At 48.2% G+C, this 12,388-nt stretch overlaps 1 pseudogene; it reads right to left on the bottom strand.

Moving 5' to 3' along the window:
* Nucleotides 1–12,388, bottom strand: part of LOC130298050 (zinc finger protein ZFP2-like) — a 308,006-nt pseudogene that overhangs the window by 49,310 nt on the left and 246,308 nt on the right.

Raw genomic sequence — 12,388 nt, forward strand, 5'->3', positions numbered from 1 at the left:
CCAAAGGGTAGGAGATAAGATGTCTGATCGCGGGGGTCCATGCCCCCTCCAGTCATGTCTATGGGAGGGGGTGTGTCGTTCAACATGCCCCCTCTATAGACATGACTTTAGGGGGCGTGGCATGACATCACAAGGGGGCCTGGTCGTGATGTCACGATCATGGCCTCCCAACATGTTCTTTACGCTGGAGCACCCCTTTAATGTTTTATTTTTTTTTGTAGGGGTGTTATCTCAGAAGATATCTATACTGTATATAGTTTGTTTTAACTTTTGAATACACTTTCAAATTAAACAGGAGAATTTTCTTTATTCATTTAGGTAGGTAACTGTTTCAGAAATACTCTGCTTTCTCAGGTAAGTACACATGTAAGTGTCGTGCCAACCAATCAGTACTCCCGCACTTGTGTCATTCCCTGCCTCCCTGATGACTAATTCTGCTCGACATCGGACCATTCTTTACAGCGTGATGCGGCGGGCCAGGCCAATCAGGTGGTCTGAGTGCCGGGCCAATCAGCCGCACCCCCACCTTTGTATTGGTAAATTTTGGTAACATTGTGTATAGCATTCTGGTCCTCCTCCCTGGTGACTAGTTCTGCTTGGCATAGGACAGTTCTTCACTGCGTGATGCGGCAGGCCTGGCCAATCAGGTGGTCTGAGTGCCGGGCCAATCAGCCGCAGCACCTACTTGGTATTGATAAATTTTGGTGCCATTGTGTATAGCATTCTGGTCATCCTCCCTGATGAATAATTCTGCTCGGCCCAGGACCGTTCTTTACTGCGTGATGTGGCGGACCTGGTCAATCAGGTGGTCTGAGCGCCGGCCAATCAGCCGTGGCCCCTCCTTGGTATCAATAACTTTTGGTGCCGTTGTGTATAGCATTCCGGTAATCCTCCCTGATGACTGGTTCTGCTCGGCACAGGATCGTTCTCCACTGCTTTATGCTGAAGGCCTGGCAAATCAGGTGGTCTGAGTGCCGGGCCAATCAGCCGCACCCCCACCTTTGTATTGGTAAATTTTGGTAACATTGTGTATAGCATTCTGGTCCTCCTCCCTGGTGACTAGTTCTGCTTGGCATAGGACAGTTCTTCACTGCGTGATGCGGCAGGCCTGGCCAATCAGGTGGTCTGAGTGCCGGGCCAATCAGCCGCAGCACCTACTTGGTATTGATAAATTTTGGTGCCATTGTGTATAGCATTGTGGTCATCCTCCCTGATGAATAATTCTGCTCGGCCCAGGACCGTTCTTTACTGCGTGATGTGGCGGACCTGGTCAATCAGGTGGTCTGAGCGCCGGCCAATCAGCCGTGGCCCCTCCTTGGTATCAATAACTTTTGGTGCCGTTGTGTATAGCATTCCGGTAATCCTCCCTGATGACTGGTTCTGCTCGGCACAGGATCGTTCTCCACTGCTTTATGCTGAAGGCCTGGCAAATCAGGTGGTCTGAGCGCCGGCCAATCAGCCACCATAACTGGTATAGACCAGTATATGGAGGGTAACATTTGTTTATTTAATTCCCTATAGATTCCCTTTTGGGAATCCAAAAATAACCCTTGTTTCCCATATACTAATTAACTTGTTAAAATTCCATATACTTTATTAGGTTCTACACACTATTTAAAAACAAATAGCACTGTTTCCTCTATTTGCTATTTAGATGAGATAATTTGCTTGCGCAGATGTCTCTGCTGATGATGATATGTTTGTATTAAAGCAACCCCGTGTGCCTGCAGGTCACACTCACTAGATTGCAAGGAACAGCAGTGCTAGGATTGTTAAAAACTCCACTCTGCCCCCCTCAACATGTTTCGCTACGACGTAGCGTTATCAAGAGGTAGCGGGCAACTGAGCGTGGATGCGATGTCAGTCATTCTTATAGCCTCTGTTTGTAGCGTCACTAATTAATTACAGGATGTTATCTTAGCCAATAGGGTGCGTCTGCCAGAGAAGCTCCACACATTGGACATGCCATTTTGATTGATGGGTACATGCTCAAATCGGAGTCCCACCCAGATGGCCTCCCGGCCAACCGCGCTCTTGTTTAGCGCATTGGCCAATCCCTTCCTTTGTTTACCCACTACGTCTGCATGTGACGTAGGCTGCGCGATCTCTCTGTCTGGATCCTCTATCACTTTGTGCATTATTTCGTATGCGCATTCTCGCGTGCGCGAGCTGTTTATTTCTGACAGGTAGATGCGCAGAACTGTATGCGCGAGCTCTTAGGTTTATTTAGGGAGTAGACTCATGTATTGTTACATACCTATTTTAGGTCCCATTAAATGGATATATGTATTAATCTATTATTGATGTTAGTGTCCATCTTGGACTAAAGGGTCATCCTATATCTATCTAGTTTTCCTCATGGATATTGGAGATCTTGATATATAAAATGACATGAGTTTTATGGAGGTGGAGAATTAAGGAAGGGGAGAGGGGGGAAGGGGGGAGAAAGAAAAGGATAGAGTTAGGGGAGGGGGGGGAGAGGGGGGGGAGGGGGGAGAGAGGGGAAGGAGGGGGAGGGGGGAAGAGAAGGGAAGGAAAGATTGAAGAGATAATAGGGAGAAGGGGGGGGGGGAGAGGGGGAGGGTTGGAGTGTATTGGAATATTACTTAATCCTTTATCAGTTTTAGCTTTCTTTCTCTTTTTTCCTCTCTTTTATTCCTTCTTTTCTTTTTTTACAACATTTTTCTCTACTTTTCTTTTTTAGATGGATGGGTCTCTCTCTCCTATAGTTCTCCACTCATCCGCAGAGAACAACCCGTCTCTCCACGTCCTCCCATCTCCATAGGTAAGTATTATGGTGCACTGTTTGCATATTCCATTAGTATTTTATGTTACCCTATTTTTTGATAGATACGTTATATGGTCTTAGATTAGATAATATTTATTTAAATCCAATGGGGCCTATATTGGTATATAGATACCTATGTTAATTGGCTATAAGTTTGATTTTGACTCGACATATGCTCACTGTGTAGATAGTTGTAACTTATATTTAAGTGTTTTTGATAATCATAATAAACTCTTGAATGATAGGCAGGCTTCTTTAGAGAAAGGCCGAAAAGGTAAACCCTTCATTCAGTCCCTGTGGGCTAAGGGTTTTCAATCTATATATCCATGTTGCCTCCTCTCTCAACAGTTTTTTATCTAGGTTTCCTCCTCTTGGACCCAGGCGGGGTTTAAGAAAACCCCAAAACTTTAAATTTGACATATCTCCCCTGTGTATTTCACGAATGTGTCTTGCTAGAGGGGTATCTACACCTGTTCTAATTGTGCTAAGGTGTTGGGATATTCTCCTCCTTAGCTGTTGTGTGGTCTTGCCCACATACATCTTTGGGCACCCACATTCTGCGATAGATTACTCCGGTGGTCTGACAATTTATGAATTCTCGAATTTCATATTTACGTCCATCTGTGATGTTAACAAATTCTTTTTTCTTTGGCATAAACCTGCAGAAATTACATCCTCCACATGGATGGGATCCTTTTACCTTTCCTATGCATCTCACCAGGCGTGGTTGTTCATCAATTTTTTTCTCTCTCAGTAGTTCTACCCTTGGGGTGTCCCTAGCTCTCGCAAAAGCACGGTGTAGAGTCTTTTTCGGATAACCTCTGGCTAGAAAGCGATGATATAGGAGTTTACTCTCCTCCAAAAAAGTAGCTTCATTTGAACAATTACGTTTGGCTCTGAGATATTGGCCTATAGGTATGCCATTTTTGAGAGGTCTCGGATGGAAGCTTTTCCAATTGAGAAAGCTATTAGTAGATGTGGTTTTTCTAAATACTTTGGTCTGTATGCTGCCTCCAGGCTCAAAAGAGATCTCTAAATCCAGAAAGGATAAAGAGTTGGACTTGATTTCTGATGTGAAGTGCATTCCAATCTTATTGTTGTTCAGGCTATTTACAAACTTATTAGATAGAGTGATAGTGCTATCCCAAAACAAAATGACATCATCTATATATCGCCCCCAAAATAATATGTGCTTCGTGAATTCCTCGTGCTCATCTGAAAATACTATTGTGTCCTCCCACCACCCTAAAAATAAATTTGCAAAATTCGGTGCACATACTGTGCCCATTGCTGTGCCTTTGTGCTGTAAATAAAAGTGACCATCAAATGTGAAGTAATTATGTGTCAGTAGGAAGTAAAGAAGAGTGGTGACAAATTTATTGTGCTCTGTGAATTGTGTACCTCTAGTGTTGAGAAAGTGCTCTACTGCCTTTATTCCCAATTTATGTTCAATATTAGTGTACAAGGCCTCTACATCAAGGCTCGCAACAAATGTGCCCGGTGGGAATGTGATCTCTTCGAGCCGGGAGACAGCATCTCTGGTATCTTTTATGTATGAGGGCAAGGAAGCCACAAAGGGTGATAGGATTTGATCTACATATGAACTGATTCCTTCTGTTAGGTTGTCATTTCCCGATACTATCGGGCGTCCTGGAATTGGGTCCTTTTGTTTGTGAATTTTGGGCAACGCATAAAACGTTGCCATAGTGGGTTTGAAATTCAACATTGCCTTATATTCCTCTTCTGTAATCATGCCCTTCGATTTCCCATCCAGCAGGATGTTTTTCAGTTCTGTGACATACTTGTTTGTGGGGTTTAGATCTAGTCTCTTATAGGTGCTTTGGTCTTCCAGCAATCTTAACACCATATTTTTATAATCGTCTCTCATCATGATTACTATGTTGCCCCCCTTATCGGAGGGCTTGATGACTATTTGATCATTTTTTTCTAATTCTTGAAGAGCTTGGTTTTCATTTTTGGTAAGATTATTATTATGTCTACTAGGTGTTACTTTTTCGATTTCTGAACACACCATTTTGACGAAGGTGTCTGTTATTAAATTGACTAAATGTTGGTGTTGTTTTACACTTGGGTTTTAAGGTGGAGAAAGCTGGAAGCTCCACAGATCTGACTCCCATCTCATTCTCCTCCAGAAGATCCGTCAGGTCAGTAATCACTTGTTCATCTCTCCTTCTATTTTCACCCCAATTACTAGAATTATTTTTATGTACTTTATGCAAGGCGAGCTTTCTCGCAAAGAGGTTAATATCTTTGGCCCATATAAAAGGGTTAAATTTGGGGGTCGGGGTGAAGGATAACCCCTTACGTAAGATTGACTCCTGGTCTGATGTTAACTGTATCTTTGAGAGGTTACATATCTGCATTTGTCCATCAGTCCCTAAGTGGGTCTGGGGTGTAGTGGGTTTTGTAAGTATCCCCACTTCTCCCTGTCTCTGAGTTGGATGCCTCCTCCTAAAAAATGGGGTTGTTGTTGATTTGTTCCCCCTCCAGGTTGTATATGTGGATGGGCCACCGCCACTGATTGTTGAGTTTGAGGTATTAGTTGCGGTACAGAGGAGTAGGATGCCAAGGATGTATCCTGCAAATTTCCAGTATTTTGTGCTATTGTCTGAGATCCTGGATTTTGTGTCCATATCTGCTGTTGTTGATAATTAGGATTCGTATAGTTATACTGATTCGAAGTGCTTCTCTGTTAGTTATATAGGTTATGTTGTTGAGCTCCAGCACCTTGGCCTCTATTTGTCTGACTCCTATTTGGCCTTCTGTACCCGTATTTCCATTTGTTTTTTGCCTTATATCTCTCAGTGTTGGGGTGGGCACCCTTACTGCCTGACTGATCGTCTGATTCAGATATGTCAGTATATTTATTGTAATGATTGTAGATGTTTTCTGTACCTCTTTTTATGTATATCAATCCTGTCTAAAAATCTTTTTTGTCTCTTACGTATTTCCGATGTTTACGTTCTTTAAGCTCAGATTGAAAGCTCTCGATATGTTTTTGTAATTGTTGTTCTAGATTGTTGAATTCAGTTTGTGATTTGAAGACCTTTATCTCTTCTATCTGTTCCTCCAATTGCTTGGTAACCTCACCAAAGATCTTTTTTTCATATGTGACCAAATAGTCAAGCATACGAAGTGAGTTTTCTGTCAGGAGCTGTTGCCAGACTTTAATAAACTCTAGATCCTCTTGATGTGAGTTAGGAGTAATATTTATCCTCAGTCCCCTGTATACTATTTTTTGTTGCAGGTACGTCTCTAAGCTAGCAATCTCCCACCATGAGCGTAGATACTTCTTGTATGTTTTTTGTAGATTGCGAAAGGCGGAGTTTATGTCAATTTGATTTAATGGCAGCTCATTTGCTGAGAAAACGTGCTGCGCCTGGGTAATAAATGATTCTGGATTTAGTTTTCCAGATAGAAAACCTGCCATCACTTATGTTGGCTATTTCGCCTGGTCTGTTAACATGAGGGGATTAACCTCTATTCACATTCACCATAACTGGTATAGACCAGTATATGGAGGGTAACATTTGGCCAATCAGCCACGGCACCTCCTTTGTATTGGTAAATTTTGGTCAGTTTCTTGCATCAATATCAATAAAGAGAAAAGTTTCATGCAAAGATCTGCACAACTTCCATGTTTTGGAGCTACTCCTACTTTTGGCTTAACAAAATACTCACCAAAATGCACAAGTGTGAATGAGGCCCTATAATAAGTGGAGGCTGTATGTTTAGTCACAGAGGGGGCACCAGGAATTTCAGCCACAGAAATAATTAACATTCAACATCATTTTTTTTAATCCACAAATTTATAAATAACGAACAAATATTAATATAACCAAATATTAAATAAAAACCTCTTACACAGAGCGCCCTTCTCTGTCGCTCTGGTTTCCTTGTAAACAGTTCCCACATTCTGAACAGGAATATGGCCTCTCTCCCATGTGACTTCTCTGATGATCGCTTAGTTTGACTTTAGTCGTAAAACCTGTCCCACATTCTGAACACGGATACGGCTTCACTCCTTTGTGAATTCTCTGGTGTGAAACGAGATGGGATTTCTGTATAAAGCATTTCCCGCATTCTGAACACGAATATGGCTTCTCTCCTGTGTGAATTCTCTCGTGTAGAACTAGATTTGACCGATCTCTAAAGCATTTCCCACATTCTGTGCATGAATATGGCCGTTCTCCTGTGTGACCTCTCCTATGCTTTGCAAGAACCGAGTTACGGGAGAAACATTTCCCACATTCTAAACATATAAATGGTCTCTCTCCTGTGTGAATCCTCTCATGTTTTACGAGATCTGATCTACTTATAAAGCGTTTGTCACATACTGAACAGGAATACGGCTTTTCCCCTGTGTGAATTCTTCGGTGTATATAAAGAACTGATTTTCTCGTAAACCATTTCCCACATTCATCACATTGAATCCCTTTCCCTCCTTTACGACTTTTCCTTGTGGTAACAATGTGTGGTTGGTGGGAAGGTTCCCCATGATCAGAAGAATTATTATAGGATAGATCTGGATGGACATTAGGGGTAAGGAGGTCTTCTCCTGAGGAGCGCTCCATGATCTCTCCATCTTCTCCTGAGGAGCGCTCCATGATCTCTCCATCTTCTCCTGAGGAGCGCTCCATGATCTCTCCATCTTCTCCTGAGGAGCGCTCCATGATATCTTCATCTTCTATATAATTCAGCGATAACATTAATTTTTCCTCGCAGTTCTCTTGGGGATTTTCTGTTGGGGTTAAAATTCTGTTATTTTTTTTCCATATTACAAAGTAAATACATTTATAACATTTCCAGGACACATGGCTGCACAGACATTTTGGCGGGCAGGGGCTTAGGCAGAGAATAGGGCACTTCTAATTAAAAAATGTTTGAAAAACCTAACATATGTTACCACAACACAGCTCCTGAGGTAAGGGACATATGTGAGCCATGTCAGCTAAATGGGACCCGCATCACCCCACGGAGGTCCCAATCAGTGAGAGCATTATAAGGCAGGTGTGTGCACGTCCCTGGCCGAGCTACCATCAGAGCAGACATGTTTTCTCTACTTCCCTCCTATGTATCCCCTACACCAATTATACACATTCCCAGGAGGATTTTGAGGGTTCCACCCCACCCCCTTCCACACCTCCCTCATCCCCGTACACACTTCACTCCTCACACCTCCATCTGCCCCGTACACACTTCTCTCCTCACACCTCCCTCATCCCATACACACTTCCCTCCTCACACCTCCCTCAGCCCCGTACACACTTCCCTCCTCACACCTCCCTCAGCCCCGTACACACTTCACTCCTCACACCTCCCTCATCCCGTACACACTTCCCTCCTCACACCTCCCTCATCCCCGTACACACTTCCCTCCTCACACCTCCCTCAGCCCCGTACACACTTCCCTCATCCTGTAAACACTTCCCTCCTCACACCTCCCTCATCCCCGTACACACTTCTGTCCTCACATCTCCCTCATCCCCGTACACACTTCCCTCCTCACACCTCCCTCATCCCATATACACGTCCCACCTCACACCTCCCTCATCCCCGTACACACTTCCCTCCTCACACTTCCCTCATCCCGTACACACTTCCCTCCTCACACCTCCCTCATCCCCGTACACACTTCCCTCCTCACACCTCCCTCAGCCCCGTACACACTTCCCTCATCCTGTAAACACTTCCCTCCTCACACCTCCCTCATCCCCGTACACACTTCCCTCCTCACACTTCCCTCCTCACACCTCCCTCAGCCCCGTACACACTTCCCTCCTCACACCTCCCTCAGCCCCGTACACACTTCCCTCATCCCCGTACACACTTCCTTCCTCACACCTCCCTCAGCCCCGTACACACTTCCCTCCTCACACCTTCCTCAGGATGAGAGACGTAGATTTTTACAGCCCAGCTCCAGTCGCCTCAGCCCTGCTCAGGGACGTAGATTTTCTCAGCCCCGCTCCTGTCACCTCAGCCCCACTCAGGAATGTAAATGTTAACAGCCCCGCTTGCTCTGTGCTATGAAAATCTATGTTCCTCTTGCTTAGTGAGGTACGAGGAGGGAAGTGTGTACGGGGCTGAGGGAGGTGTGAGGAGGGAAGTGTGTACAGGATGAGGGAAGTGTGAGGAGGGAAGTGTGTACAGGGCTGAGGGAAGTGTGAGGAGGGAAGTGTGTACGGGATGAGGGAAGTGTGAACGGAGCTGAGGGAGGTGTGAGGAGGAAGGTATGTACGGGGCTGAGGGAGGTGTGAGGAGGGAAGTGTGTACAGGGCTGAGGGAGGTGTGAGGAGGGAAGTGTATATGGGATGAGGGAGGTGTGAGGAGGAAAGTGTGTACGGGGATGAGGGAGGTGTGTACGGGCCTGAGGGAGGTGTGAGGAGGGAAGAGTGTACAGGGATGAGGGAGGTGTGAGGAGGAAAGTGTGTACGGGGATGAGGGAGGTGTGAGGAGGGAAGAGTGTACAGGGATGAGGGAGGTGTGAGGAGCGAAGCGTGTACGGGGATGAGGGAGGTGTGAGGAGGAAAGTGTGTACGGGATGAGGGAGGTGTGAGGAGCGAAGTGTGTACGGGGATGAGGAAGGTATGAGGAGGGAAGTGTGTACAGGGCTGAGGGAGGTGTGAGGAGGAAGTGTGTACGGGGCTGAGGGAGGCGTGAGGAGGGAAGTGTGTACGGGGCTGAGGGAGGTGTGAGGAGGGAAGTGTGTACGGGGATGAGGGAGGCATGAGGAGGGAAGTGTGTACAGGATGAGGGAGGTGTGAGGAGGGAAGTGTGTACAGGGATGAGGGAGGTGTGAGGAGGGAAGTGTATATGGGATGAGGGAGGTGTGGGGAGGGAAGTGTGTACGGGGATGAGAGAGGTGTGAGGAGGGAAGTGTGTACGGGGATGAGAGAGGTGTGAGGAGGGAAGTGTGTACGGGGATGAGGGAGGTGTAAGGAGGGAAGTGTGTACAGGAGGGAGATGTGAGGAGGGAAGTGTGTACGGGATGAGGGAGGTGTGAGGAGGGAAGTGTGTACGGGAGGGAGATGTAAGGAGGGAAGTGTTTACGGGATGAGGGAGGTGTGAGGAGGGAAGTGTGTACAGGGATGAGGGAGGTGTGAGGAGGGAAGTGTATATGGGATGAGGGAGGTGTGGGGAGGGAAGTGTGTATGGGGATGAGGGAGGTGTGAGGAGGGAAGTGTGTACGGGGATGAGAGAGGTGTGAGGAGGGAAGTGTGTACGGGGATGAGAGAGGTGTGAGGAGGGAAGTGTGTACGGGGATGAGGGAGGTGTAAGGAGGGAAGTGTGTACAGGAGGGAGATGTGAGGAGGGAAGTGTGTACGGGATGAGGGAGGTGTGAGGAGGGAAGTGTGTACGGGAGGGAGATGTAAGGAGGGAAGTGTTTACGGGATGAGGGAGGCGTGAGGAGGGAAGTGTGTACGGGGATGAGGGAGGTGTGAGGAGGGAAGTGTGTACGGGATGAGGGAGGTGTGAGGAGGGAAGTGTGCACGGGATGAGGGAGGTGTGAGGAGGGAAGTGTGTACGGGATGAGGGAGGTGTGAGGAGGGAAGTGTGCACAGGGATGAGGGAGGTGTGAAGAGGGAAGTGTGTACGGGATGAGGGAGGTGTGAGGAGGGAAGTGTGTACGGGATGAGGGAGGTGTGAGGAGGGAAGTGTGTACGGGGATGAGGGAGGTGTGAGGAGGAAAGTGTGTACGGGGCTGAGGGAGGTGTGAGGAGGGAAGTGTGTACGGGGATAAGGGAGGTGTGAGGAGGGAAGTGTGTACGGGGATGAGGGAGGTGTGAGGAGGAAAGTGTATACGGGATGAGGGAGGTGTGAGGAGGGAAGTGTGTACGGGATGAGGGAGGTGTGAGGAGGGAAGTGTGTACGGGATGAGGGAGGTGTGAGGAGGGAAGTGTGTACGGGATGAGGGAGGTGTGAGGAGGGAAGTGTGTACGGGATGAGGGAGGTGTGAGGAGAGAAGTGTGTACGGGGATGAGGGAGGTGTGAGGAGGGAAGTGTGTACGGGATGAGGGAGGTGTGAGGAGGGAAGTGTATATGGGATGAGGGAGGTGTGAGGAGAGAAGTGTGTACGGGATGAGGGAGGTGTGAGGAGGGAAGTGTGTACGGGGATGAGGGAGGTGTGAGGAGGGAAGTGTGTACGGGGATGAGGAAGGTGTGAGGAGGGAAGTGTGTACGGGGATGAGGGAGGTGTGAGGAGGGAAGTGTGTACGGGGATGAGGGAGGTGTGAGGAGGGAAGTGTGTACGGGGATGAGGGAGGTGTGAGGAGGGAAGTGTGTACGGGGATGAGGGAGGTGTGAGGAGGGAAGTGTGTACGGGAGGGAGGTGTGAGGAGGGAAGTGTGTACGGGGATGAGGGAGGTGTGTACGGGGATGAGGGAGGTGTGAGGAGGGAAGTGTGTACGGGATGAGGGAGGTGTGAGGAGGGAAGTGTGTACGGGATGAGGGAGGTATGAGGAGGGAAGTGTGTACGGGGATGAGGGGGGTGTGAGGAGGGAAGTGTGTACGGGATGAGGGAGGTGTGAGGAGGGAAGTGTGTACGGGGATGAGGGAGGTGTGAGGAGGGAAGTGTATACGGGATGAGGGAGGTGTGAGGATGGAAGTGTGTACGTGATGAGGGAGGTGTGAGGAGGGAAGTGTGTACGGGATGAGGGAGGTGTGAGGAGGGAAGTGTGTACGGGATGAGGGAGGTGTGAGGAGGGAAGTGTGTACGGGATGAGGAAGGTGTGAGGAGGGAAGTGTGTACAGGGCTGAGGGAGGCGTGAGGAGGAAGTGTGTACGGGGCTGAGGGAGGCGTGAGGAGGGAAGTGTGTACGGGGCTGAGGGAGGTGTGAGGAGGAAGTGTGTACGGGGATGAGGGAGGCGTGAGGAGGGAAGTGTGTACAGGATGAGGGAGGTGTGAGGAGGGAAGTGTATATGGGATGAGGGAGGTGTGGGGAGGGAAGTGTGTATGGGGATGAGGGAGGTGTGAGGAGGGAAGTGTGTACGGGATGAGGGAGGTGTGAGGAGGGAAGTGTGAACGGGGCTGAGGGAGGTGTGAGGAGGGAAGTGTGTACGGGATGAGGGAGGCGTGAGGAGGGAAGTGTGTACGGGATGAGGGAGGTGTGAGGAGGGAAGTGTGAACGGGGCTGAGGGAGGTGTGAGGAGGGAAGTGTGTACGGGATGAGGGAGGCGTGAGGAGGGAAGTGTGTACGGGATGAGGGAGGTGTGAGGAGGGAAGTGTGTACGGAATGAGGGAGGTGTGAGGAGGGAAGTGTGTACGGGATGAGGGAGGTGTGAGGAGGGAAGTGTGTACGGGATGAGGGAGGTGTGAGGAGGGAAGTGTGTACGGGATGAGGGAGGTGTGAGGAGGGAAGTGTGTACGGGATGAGGGAGGTGTGAGGAGGGAAGTGTGTACGGGGATAAGGGAGGTGTGAGGAGGGAAGTGTGTACGGGGATGAGGGAGGTGTGAGGAGGGAAGTGTATATGGGATGAGGGAGGTGTGAGGAGGGAAGTGTGTACGGGATGAGGGAGGTGTGAGGAGCGAAGTGTGTACGGGATGAGGGAGGTGTGAGGAGGGAAGTGTGTACGGGATGA

The sequence above is a fragment of the Hyla sarda genome (genome assembly GCF_029499605.1).
Source record: "Hyla sarda isolate aHylSar1 chromosome 1 unlocalized genomic scaffold, aHylSar1.hap1 SUPER_1_unloc_19, whole genome shotgun sequence".
In the NCBI taxonomy this organism is placed as follows: domain Eukaryota; kingdom Metazoa; phylum Chordata; class Amphibia; order Anura; family Hylidae; genus Hyla; species Hyla sarda.